Source organism: Ambystoma mexicanum, chromosome 7q, assembly GCF_040938575.1.
Source record: "Ambystoma mexicanum isolate Mex_15411 chromosome 7q, UKY_AmexF1_1, whole genome shotgun sequence".
Lineage (NCBI taxonomy): Eukaryota > Metazoa > Chordata > Amphibia > Caudata > Ambystomatidae > Ambystoma > Ambystoma mexicanum.
The window spans coordinates 834,268,602-834,283,891 of NC_090941.1; the positions used below are offsets into that span (position 1 = coordinate 834,268,602).

Consider the following 15,290-nt stretch of genomic DNA (forward strand, 5'->3'; position numbering starts at 1 on the left):
GAAGACAGTGGCCGTAGTCATGTTCAGCAGGTTGAATTGCCAGGAGTTCAGTGGCAGAGGTTTAATTAAGAGGTCCAAGTCTTTGGAAAAGAGAGATTGAAGACTCATGGAGGTCAATAGATGAGAATTATGCAACAGGAGGCGGAGCAAGGAGCTGAATACAAATGTACTCAAAAGAAAATGAGATTAAGTCATTGGGGAGAGAAGTGGATGGTGTGTGCTCCAGGGCAGCCTTGCCTGAACAGCCATTGGCTAAGGACCAGAGGCAAAGGGAAGCGCCCTCCAGAGCAGCTCCATTCCCTTTTTGCCCTCGTTAGCCCATGGACGCCTGACGTAGACAACCTACAGTGACTGACAAGGTAAAAGTGGTGTGGGCAGGGAGTACAGCCATTACTATACTCCAGTAAAACACTACCACTCTTATTACCTAATATCATATATCTACCTGCATTCCATATTTTGCATTTAGCCTAAATGTGTAAGTTAGGCATGGGTTTCTTCTAACGTTACTAAAAATGATCAAATTCTGCATACTCAACTGCAAGCTCTGAACTGGACACAACCATACCTCTACCGCACCACAACCCGGATGCACTTCACAACACCCAACCCAGCATAAAACCAAACCATGCACAATCATACCTCAACACCACATGCCGGCTACCAACCGAAAATGCACCAATGCCCAGTGACTGGTTTCTCCGAACTGAAGCTGCCAATAGTACCTCAAAGCGCTCTTGTTCTTTTCTCTCTCAATCCCACTAACAACCCCTCCGCCCCAACACTCCTTACTTTGCAGATCTGCCAGTGTGCCAAGAGACTACACCAGTGGCAACAGTGTGCGGTACAAGATCTCATAACATTAACATCATTTGCCAGTTTTGGCATCAAATGCCCAGTTCTTCCACCATATGCTCAAGCACTTCTGTGATACGACTTTGCTCTTCTACCATACAGCATACCCTTATAACTTTAACTGACAAGTCCTACTCCATATATTCAGGTACTGGCAGAGACATCACTATAGAACATGTTCGTGAGTAATGGGTTAATGACAGGCATTGTTTAAGCTTTCTAATCTCCAAATGTTCTTCATGTGTGTTTGTATAATTTTCAGGTGTGTTTCTCTGCCTTTTTATATATCAGGGTACCGTTCCGGGCTGTTCCGGGTATTTTTTCGTGTTAAAATTTAGATTTTGGGCAGTAATGGGTTAATGACAGCATATTGGTGCACCTTTCTCATTTAAAAATGTTTTTCACGTGTGCTTGCATCATTTTCAGTTGAGTTTCACTGCCGTTTTAGATATTAAGGTAGCGTTCTGGCGCGTTCCGGGTACTTTTTCATGATAAAAGGTAGATTTTGGGCAGTAATGGGTGAATGGCAGCATATTGGTGAAGCTTTCTCATTTCAAAATGTTCTTCATGTGTGCTTACATCATTTTCAGGTGAGTTTTGCTGCCATTGTATATGTTAGTGTAGCGTTCCGGCCCGTTCCGGGCACTTTTTCATGATAAAATGAAGATTTTGGGCAGTAATGGGTTAATGACAGCATATTGGTGCACCTTTCTCATTTCAAAATGTTCTACATGTGTGTTTGCATCACTTTCAGTTGAGTTTCGCTGTTGTTTTATATGTTAGTGCAGGGATCCGGCCCGTTCCGGGTACTTTTTCATGATAAAATGAAGATTTTGGCTAGTAATGGGTTAATGACAGCATATTGGTGCACCTTTCTCATTTCAAAATGTTCTTCATGTGTGTTTGCATCACTTTCAGTTGAGTTTCGCTGTTTTATATGTTAGGGTAGCGTTCCGGCCCGTTCCGGGTACTTTTTCGTGATAAAATGTAGATTTTGGGTAGGTATGGGTTTATGACCGCATATTGATGCCCCTTTTTCATTTCAAAATGTTCTTCATGTGTGTTTGCATCATTTTCAGGTGAGTTTCGCTGCCATTTTATATATTAGGGTAGCATTCCGGCCCATTCCGGGTACTTTTTCGTGATAAAATGTAGATTTTGGGGAGTAATGGATTAATGACAGCATATTGGTGCACCTTTCTCATTTCAAAATGTTCTTCATGTGTGTTTGCATCATTTTCAGGTGAGTTTTGCTGCCATTTTATGTTAGGGTACCGTTCCGGCGCGTTCCGGGTTTTACACACACCCAAGTTTAACGGCCTGCCAGCCCGAGCTTTGAAGGCCAGAGCAAAGTGAGGCCCTCAGCTCGGGCTGCGGGCCATTAATCCGGTGTCAGCCCTGCAGCCGGGGGCGTGAAAGCCTTTCGAACACTGGGATTTACCATTGTGCAAATAGTTTTCATTTCTTTTCCATTCCGATGGTAGATGAGCTAAGCGAGAACCCATCTCCCGTAGGAATGGAAAAGAAACGGCTACTGCCATAAAATAGAAATGGGTCTAGGTCCCTTTTCAAATGACAGCGGCCATGGAAAACCTGTTCCAACATGGCTGCCGTCATCCAAAAAGGGACCTAGTCCCTTTTCTATTTAAATGGTGGCAGACATTTTTGTGTGCTTTTTTTCCAACCACTGCAGGCAGTGAATGCATGATCACAGCCGGGAAAGACGTATTCTGATTGGTCAGACTGCCTTTCGCAGGTGCAAATGCAAATTCCTTACTTATTTCTGTTTGAAATGCCACCATTCTATCAACAAAGCACAAAGTATTCATGATCGATGGCCCAAATACTGCAGCTCTCGGCAATCAGTCTGGGATGAACCCGTGGGATGAACCCGTGGGAGAGAGGTGCTTAAGGTGAACTGCGATTTTAAAGAAGCTGCTGCTTGCTGTTTCCCCCATCCCATAACAACAGTTGGGGGCGTTCACTGAGAAGGGCAGCCTCCTAGAAGTAAGATTACCATTCATTCTGATTTCTTAGGAATTGTGCCCAAAATTCCGTTTCACAGTGACACTATGAATATAGCTTATGGAATTAAATAGGAATGCTGTATATTGTGAAGGATAGAAAACTACGACTATCCAGTCAATTACCATAATAAATAAACCGGGATCGTACAGAGAGGGAATGCACTGAGAAAGCAATTATGATATTTCGTATCACTGGGAAATGTATGTGGTTTTTATACTGTATCCTTATGCACGCTATTTAAAACAGGTTCTGATGTAGGCCTCAGTTAGTTCCTTTCCACTACCGAAGCCCTGCATGTTTTTTTATTACCTACTGTTTACCCATTCACTGGAATGGAAGCCTGTGGGTATATCTGTAGGAAAAAACATTTATACAAAATAAATGTTTTTCATGGATTTATGTGGGTTCTGGAAAATAAGTTAATAGTATCAACGATATTGGGTGATTAGAGCTGACATTCCCTGGCCCCCAGTTGACTGAGGATTCCCCAGGCGTGCAACCTATCCTCAAACCCACCAATTTGATGGGAATTACGTGGGCCTGAATGCCTATGTACCTGGGAATGGTGGGCCCATGTTTGTTTTGGAGAAGGCGTGCAGGCACTTCAACCCGTGTTGAATGAATAACAAACAGTGACCAATGGCAAGACGTTATTGTCCAGTGAGGCTGTATCGGCCGTGTATCAGAAATAAATTGGGGCCAAAACAGTGGCAAGATGTGCTGATGAGCTGGCCATTTTGGATGAAAAAGAGCGATATTTACAAATGTAGCTCTCAAGTAGGAATATCATCTTTTAGTGCAAGACAAAATGTCTGTTATTCAAGTTCAAGGTGAAGGAGACAAAATCCCACCGTGGAACCAACACACACGGTACAGTTGTCAAGAAGCAATCCCAATCATAAAAAGGGAAGAAGGACTCAATGGTCGGTGGAATCTGCCCTGGAGGAGCAAGGAACAAGATGCCTGTTCTATGCCATAAAATACAAAGGCTAAGAGCTGAGACGCAGAGGCATGTAGCAAAGAGAGAGCGGTCCAAGCAAGGCGGATCTGGCCAGAGGCAGGGAGAAAGGAAGCCAAACCGCCGAAAGCAGACCGAGAACGAAGACACAGGCAGCCGGAGACACAAGTAAGAATCCGGAGCTGTGGAACCGCGGGAAAGAGAATGCCAAACGCAGCTGCAGCAGACAAACTCTGCTCTGCCACCTGATGAGACTGGAAACCACCAAGACGATTCCCAAAGGTAGGGAAAGGGTTGGGCTGGTGGTGAGGCCATTAAGGGAGCTAGAGCAGCTGAAAACCCATGCAGGTAGACACCAAAGAGCACACAGCAGTACTATATTTGATACAAACTTTGTAAATCATGCAAAGATATTCCGTAGAGCACAAGGGGATACCAGTGGCATTATACGTGATACAGATTTGATAAATCACGCAAATACATCCTGCAGAGTACAAAGGGTTGAAAGAACTATGAAAATGTGGTAAAGCAAGGATGTCATCCTAAAGATTTCAAACGGATAAAAGAGAGGATACTCAGACAAATGCCAACCTCAAGAAAATACCTATTTGTGATAGTACCTGGCAGGAGAGTATACCAGGTCAGTCTGAGTGGTTGGTATGGTTTTTGGGTTGTTGGGCTCAGCCATATAGGTATTTAAGAGGGGTATGACAGTGGCCATCTAATGAAAGGAACATGATAAAAAAGGGGATAGGGAGGTGTAGTTTAGCAATGTCAGTCCTTTAACATTCTGGGGTACGAAGGGGTCTGTGGGTGCAAAGGAAGGGTTGGCAGAGTAGAGGATGGGACGTGTGGAATAAATCTGAGTGAATGGGGGATGAGAATATGGGATTGTGGAGAGAAGGTACTGAGGGGTGACAGGGAAAGTAGGCTAGTGAGATCATGTATTTTTAAGCCTTTCGCAGTGAGAGACGAAAGAATGAAGTGTGTTCGGGGGGGAGAAGGGTAAAAACTGATGGCCCTGGATAGTTTGTGACAGTAAAAATGGAGAGAGGAGATGAGGTTGGTGCAGGATGTAACAGAGTATGGGGATTAATTCCTTGTAAGCGACAAGAAGAACCTGGAAAAGGATTTTACAGCAGCAATGGATGTCCATATAGTATGATGAATCAGTAGTGATTCCCCCCAGAATCTTGACCTGGGACCCTTCTCATGTGGGCAGGGGAAGGCAAATGCTTCCTGATCCCAACCCTGGGGGTGGTGTTCTGTGGGAGGATCACATGGGGTGTGAACAGGCCAGGAGGAAGGAGAAACTCCCTTGTATTATTTTCCCTGAAACCCCAATCTTGGAATGGCTTATTGTAAGGTAGAAGAAGTTAGGAAAAGCAACTTGGTTGGCAGGGACTTCAAGTCCATAATTCCTTCAGTACTGGGACGAGGAAGAGGGATGCAGATGTTGCTGTGGGAGCAGTCAGCTAATTAGTGTAAATGACTTACACCTGAGGGAGACTGAGAGGCATAAAAAGCCCCCTCAGGTGCAGGAAGAGGGAGAACATGAACAGCAGGAGAGGAGAAAGCATTGCGGGCTGCAGAGGAAAGTGAAGCTGTCGTGAGAGAAAACGCTGGGACCATTGTGCAGCCAAGAGCGGTGTCAAGTCCTGAAAGGGTCTTTGCCTCAAGCTATTCCTGTTGCAGAGGTTGCCCAGTGGGAAGCGTAATAACGGGACGCTTGCCCATTGAAGGCTCATTGTGCAGAGGTTGCGCAGCAGGAAGAGGAAGTAGCGAGGGAAGTGTACCCTTGTTAAAGGCTTTAGGTGGCTGGGTTGCACCTGAGCCTCTGTTGAGCGGAGGAAGCTCCAATTTCAAGTGGCGTGAGCAGAGGTGAACCAGACGAGGCTGTTTGCCTGATCGCGAGGAGCCACAATGACAGAAGACCTGCGAACACCAAGCGGAGCTAGATCGAGCGACTTACCTTGTGAGTTCACAGCTTGCAAGTGGCTCCAGAGCGCTCTGACACTATCCACGGCAGGCAGTTTCACTCACGTGTGACTGAGAGAAGCAGTGATTACAATTCTGAATACCGAACCTTACGAAACCAACAAATGTTTTACTTATTAAAGCAAAGCGACTGTGCAAGCAAGCATGTGAGTTGGTGGAAGGTCCAAAAACCATGTGGAGAAGCTTTAGTCCAAACAAAAGCGTACAAACAATACAAAGCCAAGAGTATTTAAAAACCCAGCAATACCAATACAACAACCATTGCTCAAGGTCTCGGGAGGATAGGTCAGGGGCAACGTGCTCGCCTTACAAGCAAGATGACATGGAGCACCACAGGTTTGTTCCCCGGGTCTGCGCTTAGAAACCTCTGGGTATTAAGCATGTTATAAATAACCTATCATATCAAATAACCTATCAAGGCAAGAGCACAATAACGGGAACCCCAAGAGTTGTAATACAGATCACTAGATGATATAAACACACATTGCCAAAGCCAAGACAGAAATACGGTGAGACCACTTTCTGGTCACTATTTGATTGTTGGTGTAGAGGGGAAAGAAAGGTGGCAGCAAGGCTGCCCTTCTGAAGAAGATTATCCAGAGGGAGAGAAGCATAGTTACAGAGGAATCCTAAAGAGCACTAATGTGACTCCTTGTTTCACCGAAAATGGTTTAAAGGGTGATGCTAACTAAACCTTGTGAAGTTGTTGTCCTTAGTTGGAAGTTACCACTGATGCACACTTTGTTCTTTTGTGAAGTATTAGATGGGCAGGCGAGTAAACCTGTGTGGCAAGTTGCTGAAGTAGAGGGCCTGGCATGACTGAAAACCAGGTAGTAGTTGATGAGAGTGCTAAACTGTGGTTCTAACAAAGAACTCTTTAAATCCATTCTTATTCCGGGAGGAGTTGGTACACATTATTTCTTTTAAAATCAAATGTATGGAATGGAATGGAATTGATGGAATGGAATAGATTTTGTAAAGTGCAGCATTTGCCTGAGGGCATCTTGGTGCTCCCTACAGAGCAGTGAAAGAGATAGCCTAGAAAAGAAACATTTTCAGAGCTTTGCGAAAAGCCAGAGTAATCGGGGTAGCTCTGAGAGAAAGAGGCAGAGAATTCCAGAGAACAGCCGCAACCACTAAGAAAGCACGGCCACCAATGCAGCTATACCTAACCGATGGAACAGTCGGCAAGTAAGCTTTAGCTGACCGCAGAGCATGGCTCGGGGTGTAGGGCGAGAAGTTTGCCATGAGGTATTCCACCCCCCTGACCATAGAAAGCTCAGTGGACCAGGCAAAAGGTCTTGAATTGAATATGTTTAGCCACCGGCAGCTAATGGAGTTTGCGGAGAACAGGGGAGGTGTGACAGCCACGAGGAGTAGAAGTCACCAATTGGGCAGCAGCATTCTGGAGGACTTGCAGGTTATAAGCAGGTTGGCCAAAGTATACAGTGTTGCAATAGTACAATGAGGATGTAACCAGAGCAGAAATTACAAAGACACAGAGATGCGCTGGGATATAGGGGATGACCCAACACAAGAGCCTCTGCTGAAAATGGCCCCGCTGGCACACAGAGCTGACTTGTGACTCCATGGACAAGGACGCAGTGAGTTTAAGCCCAAGGTCCTTGACCATTGAGAGTGGCTGAGGAAAGGGGCCCAGGGAGGTAGGCCAGAAAGCTGGTGTCCAAAGAGTATTAGCTGGGGGGGTACCATCAAAACCTCAGTTTTATTACTGTTCAGTTTAAGCCAGTTGGAATTCATCCATTCTCCCAAGGCCTCCAGACAGGCACGAAATCTGGCAGCTGACTCATGGCTAGAGAGATCCAGACAAACCAGTATCTGTGTGTCGTCAGTGTAGGAATAACGAGGAAGCTGTGAGAGGATATCAGTTTGGTCAAAGACTGGACGTAGACGTTAAATATGACCGAGGAGACGGCAGATCCTTGAGGAACCCCACATGATCTACCCATAGCCGCAGGAAAAAAAGGATGGAGTGATAGAATTTGACGGTCAGAGGGGAAGGAAGTCAACCAATCAAGGACGGTGCCCGAGAGGCCAGCACCTGCCAGGCGGCCTAGCAGAACTCCATGATCGATGATGTCAAAGGCGGGTGACGGGTCCAATAGAATCAGAGCACTGATACTGCCCCCGTCATGAGTCTGCGCCAAGCTGTCCATGACCGAGACCAGGACACTCTCGGTCCCACGTCCTGGGTGAAACCCCGATTGTGAGGTTTGAAAGAAAGAGTATTCCTCAAGAAAAGTGGAGAGTAGTGGACAGACGAGGGATTCAAGAAGTTTCTTCGGGAATGGTAAAAGAGAGATAGGATGGAAGTTAGAAGGGATCAGTGGATCCAACAAGGGTTTCTTTAACAGTGGGATAACAGTGGCCAGTTTAAGGGAGGTCAGGATCACTCTTGCAGAGAGGGATGTATTAACTGCTTCTGTCAACAAATGAGCAATGTGAGGAAGGATATCATTAATAAGATGAAGAGGAATAGGATCAAGAGGGGATGATGACCTGAGCTTAGTAACAGCAGTAGTCACCTCCAGAACAGAGAAAGTAGGAAACACATACCAAGAAGCGGCCGGCCGAGGCTCAGATGGCTCAATATCATTTGCTGCTATTTACGTTAGCTCTTTGTACCATTTGCTGCTATTTTAAAGTTAGTTGTTTGTACCATGTGCTACTATTTTAAAGTTAGCTATTAGTACCATTTTCTGCTATTTTAAAGTTAGCTGTTAGTACCATCTGTTGCTACTTCAAAGTTAGCTGTTACTGTCATTTGCTGCTATTTTAAAGTAGCTATTAGTACTAGTTGCTGCTTTTTGACCTTGGCTGCACACAGTGGCTACCCTGTGCTACCCCCATCAAGCCTTTCCCCGCCCCAAACCCCCTCCGATACTCTCTCTTTTCTTCCCCCTCCTGCACAACACCTATGGCACTCTCTGTCTCTCCTATTTTTTCGAACGGTTTCTCCATTGACTATTCTACCCTTCTCACTAAGTCTGGTAGGAAGAGGTTCAAAAAGGATATTTTGGCCTCTAACCCTGGTCTCCCTATCGCTGACACCTACTCCAGGGCTTCCTCCAGGCAGACTCTCACAGACATCCTCTTTGTCGTTCCTTCGCCAGACCTTTGGACTCCCCATATGGTCTCTGTGCTCTCTCCCTTCTCTTCCTCACCTATTAATGGTGGCACCCAGTGGGAGGCACTCCTGGACCCCTTCCACTCCTATAAGGTAATCATTAATGTCTACTTTAATGGCACGGTCATGATCCAAGGCCCTCAGGCCAACCTTCTCCTCTTTGATAGACGCCTCCCACGCCTCATCAATTTCCTTTCTTTTCCTGCTGTCCCGTCTCTCCCTTCTTCAGCTTCCTTTCCTCCCTCTCTACCTCCTCCTTGGCTACCTTGCCCTCTCCTCCTTCCTCTGCTGTCCCCCCTCGAGCTCCTTCTACACCTCCGCAGGGCATACCTCTGTTTTGTACCCCACCCTTCAAGGATGGCAACCTTCTCCATATTGCCAGTCTCAACTCACGCAAAGCTGTCAAACACTCTTCTGACATCTCCCGCCTCCTGGAAGAACTTGACCTAGATGACCACGGTCTCACCAAGACAAGGTTCAAGGCCAGCTCTGTCACAAGTCTTGGCACTCTCCTCCCCGATAGCTACCGATCCTCTCCGGCGCCCAGATCCAACCGTTCCGGAGGGGGTGTAGACTTAATCTTCCAGGAGTAGATTCCTGCCTTTGTCCTTCCTATGCAGGCCTACTGCTCTTTCAAATCCCTTGTCTGCAGGCATTCTCTCTCTCCTGGCTACTCTCTTACCGTGGCTACTATCGGCCACTTGGTCAAATCACCTCCTTCCTCTCTGAATGGGTGGACCTCACCTCCTCCCTCCTGGCCTCGACCACTCAACTCCTTCTTCTTGGAGACTTCAACATCCATCTGGATGCTTCCTGTCGCTCCCCTGGACTCTTCCGCGACCTCTGTGACACTCTCTCTCTCTCTCTTTCTATTCTCCCCTCTTGCCAGACTCACTCTGCTGGGCACACTCTGGATGCTGTGATCTCTCCAGACCTTCCCCTCTCTATACCTCTGACCACTCATCTCTCCTGTAGTTATCACTCTCTCCTTTCCTCCCATCTCTCCCACTCTACCCTCAGGCCAAGTCAACTCCAACACTGCCACCTACCTTCTTGGTCATCCGACCCATGAAGCGTGTGTCAGTTGAGGCTTTCACTACCACTTTCTCTCCCCCTCCTCCTCCTCTGGCTGACTGACATCCTGACACAGCCCTTTCCATGCTCTACTCTTCTATCTCTGATACTCTTGATGTTCTTGCCCCCGTCTTGAAGATCCGCTTGAAGCCCAAAGCCAAGTGCAACTCTTGGCATGACTTTGACATAGTTACCCCTAAACGCAAGTGTAGGGTGGTTGAGAGGAAATGGCGGGCTTCTTGTGCATACTCTGACAAACTGGCCTGCCCCAAAGGCAATACCGGCTCCTTGTCTGCACTAAGAAGAGAGCCCATATCCAAGCCTGCTTCTTTGTGGCATCTAACAACTCGGCCAAACTCTTTAAAATCTGCAAGGAGCTGGCCAACCCTGTGGCAGTCTCTACATCTCCTGTCGACTCCCAGGCCATCTGCATGACCCTTGCCTTTCATTTCATCTAAAAAATCCAGGACATCCTATCCACCCTCTCGTCCTCTCCTCCTCCCAGAGTTGCCAGAAGCACGGAAAGTGCTCTCCTGAGCATCTGTGCTCTCCAACCTTGATTTAAATATCCCGTCTGTCCTCATCCTACTTGATCTTTCTACTGCTTTTGACACGGTCAACCATGTCATCCTGCTCAATTGCCTCTGTGATAACCTTGGTATCACTGATCAAGCCCTGGCCTGACTGACCACCTTCCTTTCCAAACGACTCTCCCAGGTCCAACTTGGGTCCTTCCTTTCCTCTATCTCATTTTCTACCTGTAGTGTTACTCGGGGGTCTAACCTCTCTCCTTGGCACTTCAACCAATACCTGGCACCACTTGCCCACTGCATTGCTGCTCTTTGTTCAAACTTTCACTGCTATGCGGGTTGACACCCAACTTGTTTTCAGGCTCCCTCTGCCAACTCTTCTCCCTCTCTCATCGCTGACTGTCTGTCTGCAATCCAGGTGTGGTGCACCGCCAACGACCTCTGCCTTAATGCCAGTAAGACAGAGATACTCCTCATCGGCACACCTGCACTTTCCTTTCCTGTCACTCTCTGGCCGGCCACCCTTGGCCTTCTCCCTGCTCCCACTTGCGAAGCTAAGAACCTCTGGGTTATCTTTGACTCCACGCTTTCCTTTTCTCCACACATCTCTGACGTCTCAAAAAAGTCTAACTACCACCTGCACCTCCTCAGAGGTATTCTTCCTTTCCTCTCCTTCCCCAGAAGCTCACTGTCTCCAGAGCTCTGGTTCTCTCTAGGCTGGACTATTTCAACAGCCTCTTTCTAAATCCGCCTGCAACCACTCTCCGCTCTCTGCAGCTCATCCAGAACAAGACTGCGAGACTTGTCCTTGGCCTCAAACCCTGAGATCGTATCTCTCCAGCCCTGAAATCTCTTCATTGGCTCCCAGTGGCTGCAAGGATTAAATTCAAGACCCTTTGCATTGTCCACAAGGCTTTGTGGCACCTGGGTCCACAATACTTTGAACTCTCCCTCCGTAAATACCTTCCTACTTGAGCTCTTCACTCCTTCACCTCCAACTCCCACAGGGTCAGTTGCTTCTCCAAGCAACGAGTTGGTGGTAGATCCCTTCCCTCGGATGGGTCCTCTATCTGGAACAGCCTCCCTGCCTCTCTGAAACTTGAGGAGAACCATCTTCATTTCCGGAAGCACCTCAAGACCTTCCTCTTTGCTTCTGCCTTCGCTCTTCCTCTCCCCTGCTAATCTGTCTGCTTTGGCACCGGGCACCTGGTTACCCTCTGATATCGGGCCCAGATACGTGCCCTCCCAGCCACACACCCGCACTGCCTCCTGGCAACCCTTGCACTTGGGTCTGTATCTGCTACCCTACAGTCCCCTTCTAGCACTTATCATACACCGTTGTCTACACCTTATTTTTGCACTTACACCTGCTGCCCGCACTACCTGTTGTTCTATCACGTGTTCAGCACTTTCCACTCCTCCCCCGCCCCTCGCACTTCCTCCTTCCCTCTCTCCTGCACTTGCACATTCTCAATGTTACTGGGCCTAGTAAGATCATTCTTTTGTCCTCCATTGTTTCCCCTCCCGTGCCTCGTCACGCTCCGAAACACTTGTGTATGGGCACGATACAAATAAAATATATCATATCAATATCACCCTCAGAAGAAAGGTGAGTAACAGCAATATTCTATTGAATAGAAATTATTTTATCCATAAAACACCTGGACAAGGAATTACACACGGCCTGAGAGGAGGGAACAGGAACTGGTAAGCCAGTAGAGAGATTACAAACCACTTTGAGCAACTCCCTGCAATGATTCACAGAAGTTTCAATAAGAGATGCAATGTAAAAGATGCGTATTTCATGGCACATGAAATGGCAAGGTGATACTGCAAGGTGACCAGAGACCAGGCAAGCTTGTCCCTGTGGGTACAAGAGCGCCTCCACTTTCGCTCCATCTGCCTGCGTTGTAGACGAAGGGCACGCAGCTCGTTCATGAACCACTGCTGAGAGGGGCGTGAAGATAGCCTCGATGTCTTGAGCAGAACAAGGCTGTCTGCAACTGCGGTCAGAGTCCTACTTAAAGAATTCATTCCACAGGGGACAGCCCTAAAAGTTGGACAAGTATAAAAGATGTCATATCAGATTTAGATACTGAACGCCATCCACGCCGCTGGAATAATTTGGCTGGTGGAGCCGATGGCGGGCCCTTAATGCCCCAGGTGAAGGAAACAACTAAATTATCAGACCACAGGATTTGAAAGGCCGCAAAAAGAGTGATTGCAGCATCTGCTAAGAAAATCGGGTCCAAGGTGTAACCTAAGGAATGGGTCTGTTCATGAAACTGCTGGGTGAGGGAGAGTTCTTTCATAGAGGACAGAAAGCTTTGAACCTTAAAGTTCTCCACCTCATTGACCATAAGATTAAAGTCACCCACAATTGTAATTGGTTATTTATAAGGCGCTTAATACCCAGAGGTTTAGAAGTGCGGACCCGGGGATCAAACCTGAATTGCTCCGCATTGTCTTGCTAACAAAGCAAGCACTTTGCCCCAGAGCTACCCTCCGACACAATGGCATATCATCCTGACAAAAACAGTTGTTTACTTGAAGGAGACGAATGTAAAACCTGTTCTTACTCCAGGAGGAGTTGGAACCTATCACTTCTTTTTGTACATTGTTGATACAACTGAACTTTTTATTATCAAGTTTTGAATCTGCAAGAACTGTGTGGAACTTTGTGGCCAAACAGAATTTCCTGATTTCTTATGAACTGTGGAGCAAAACCTTGCTGAAACCTGGGGAAGGGGAATTAACTCAGGTTATGAGAAGAGGCAGTGGCCATATTGTGAATGTGGTTTTATGTTATATTGTTACATATAATTGTTGGATTGAACTGCCATACATTTCCTTATTGATTTATTGAATGTACAAGTGTTTTGAGTGTTTTCTTTGGTTTATTTTAGATGGGGAAATCCTTGTCAGGGTAGGGATAGTGACGCGTTTGTCCAACCTTTTTATTTAATAAAATGGCTAAAGTTGAAACCTCTTTACAAAGTCGTCCGCCTCACATTTCTTACCACTCACAATGGGTTCTGAGATGCTGGATGGTTGGGGAAATCCAAGGTTCAGGACACGGGCAAGAGGGATAATGGTACTCAACGAGAGCACTAGTGCTAGGTTAAAATCTTGGAAGGCCTTCTCACTGGAGAAGGCCGTCCAAGCCATGTTTTTTGGTAACAGATGGAAAGAGCACCTAAAGGAAGGGCCTGACTTTATTCAGATTAGGAGTTATTTAGTCCAGTGAGTTTCAGAAAAATTGGGTCGACTGATTGGGGGAGGGTGACCAGAAAATTGTCAGATTATGAGGAGTGAAGGTGAAGACAGTGGCCGTAGTCATGTTCAGCAGGTTGAATTGCCAGGAGTTCAGTGGCAGAGATTTAATTAAGAGGTCCAAGTCTTTGGAAAAGAGAGATTGAAGACTTATGGAGGTCAATAGATGAGAATTATGCAACAGGAGGCGGAGCAAGGAGCTGAATACAAATGTACTCAAAAGAAAATGAGATTAAGTCATTGGGGAGAGAAGTGGATGGCGTGAGCTCCAGGGCAGCCTTGCCTGAACAGCCATTGGCTAAGGACCAGAGGCAAAGGGATGCGCCCTCCAGAGCAGCTCCATTCCCTTTTTGCCCTCGTTAGCCCATGGACGCCTGACGTAGACAACCTACAGTGACTGACAAGGTAAAAGTGGTGTGGGCAGGGAGTACAGCCATTACTATACTCCAGTAAAACACCACCACTCTTATTACCTAATATCATATATCTACCTGCATTCCATATTTTGCATTTAGCCTAAATGTGTAAGTTAGGCATGGGTTTCTTCTAACTAACATTACTAAAAATGATCAAATTCTGCATACTCAACTGCAAGCTCTGAACTGGACACAACCATACCTCTACCGCACCACAACCCGGATGCACTTCACAACACCCAACCCAGCATAAAACCAAACCATGCACAATCATACCTCAACACCACATGCCGGCTACCAACCGAAAATGCACCAATGCCCAGTGACCGGTTTCTCCGAACTGAAGCTGCCAATAGTACCTCAAAGCGCTCTTGTTCTTTTCTCTCTCAATCCCACTAACAACCCCTCCGCCCCAACACTCCTTACTTTGCAGATCTGCCAGTGTGCCAAGAGACTACACCAGTGGCAACAGTGTGCGGTACAAGATCTCATAACATTAACATCATTTGCCAGTTTTGGCATCAAATGCCCAGTTCTTCCACCATATGCTCAAGCACTTCTGTGATACGACTGTGCTCTTCTACCATACAGCATACCCTTATAACTTTAACTGACAAGTCCTACTCCATATATTCAGGTACTGGCAGAGACATCACTATAGAACATGTTCGTGAGTAATGGGTTAATGACAGGCATTGTTTAACCTTTCTAATCTCCAAATGTTCTTCATGTGTGTTTGTATAATTTTAAGGTGTGTTTCTTTTTCGTGTTAAAATGTAGATTTTGGGCAGTAATGGGTTAATGACAGCATATTGGTGCACCTTTCTCATTTAAAAATGTTTTTCATGTGTGTTTGCATCATTTTCAGTTGAGTTTCACTGCCGTTTTAGATATTAAGGTAGCGTTCCGGCGCGTTCCGGGTACTTTTTCATGATAAAAGGTAGATTTTGGGCAGTAATGGGTGAATGACAGTATATTGGTGCACCTTTCTCATTTCAAAATGTTCTTCA

At 46.4% G+C, this 15,290-nt stretch overlaps 1 protein-coding gene across 1 annotated transcript in view; it reads left to right on the top strand.

Annotated features, from left to right (window-relative positions):
- Window positions 1–15,290, top strand: part of MTMR2 (myotubularin related protein 2) — a 1,647,725-nt gene that overhangs the window by 1,493,819 nt on the left and 138,616 nt on the right. The window lies entirely within an intron of this gene.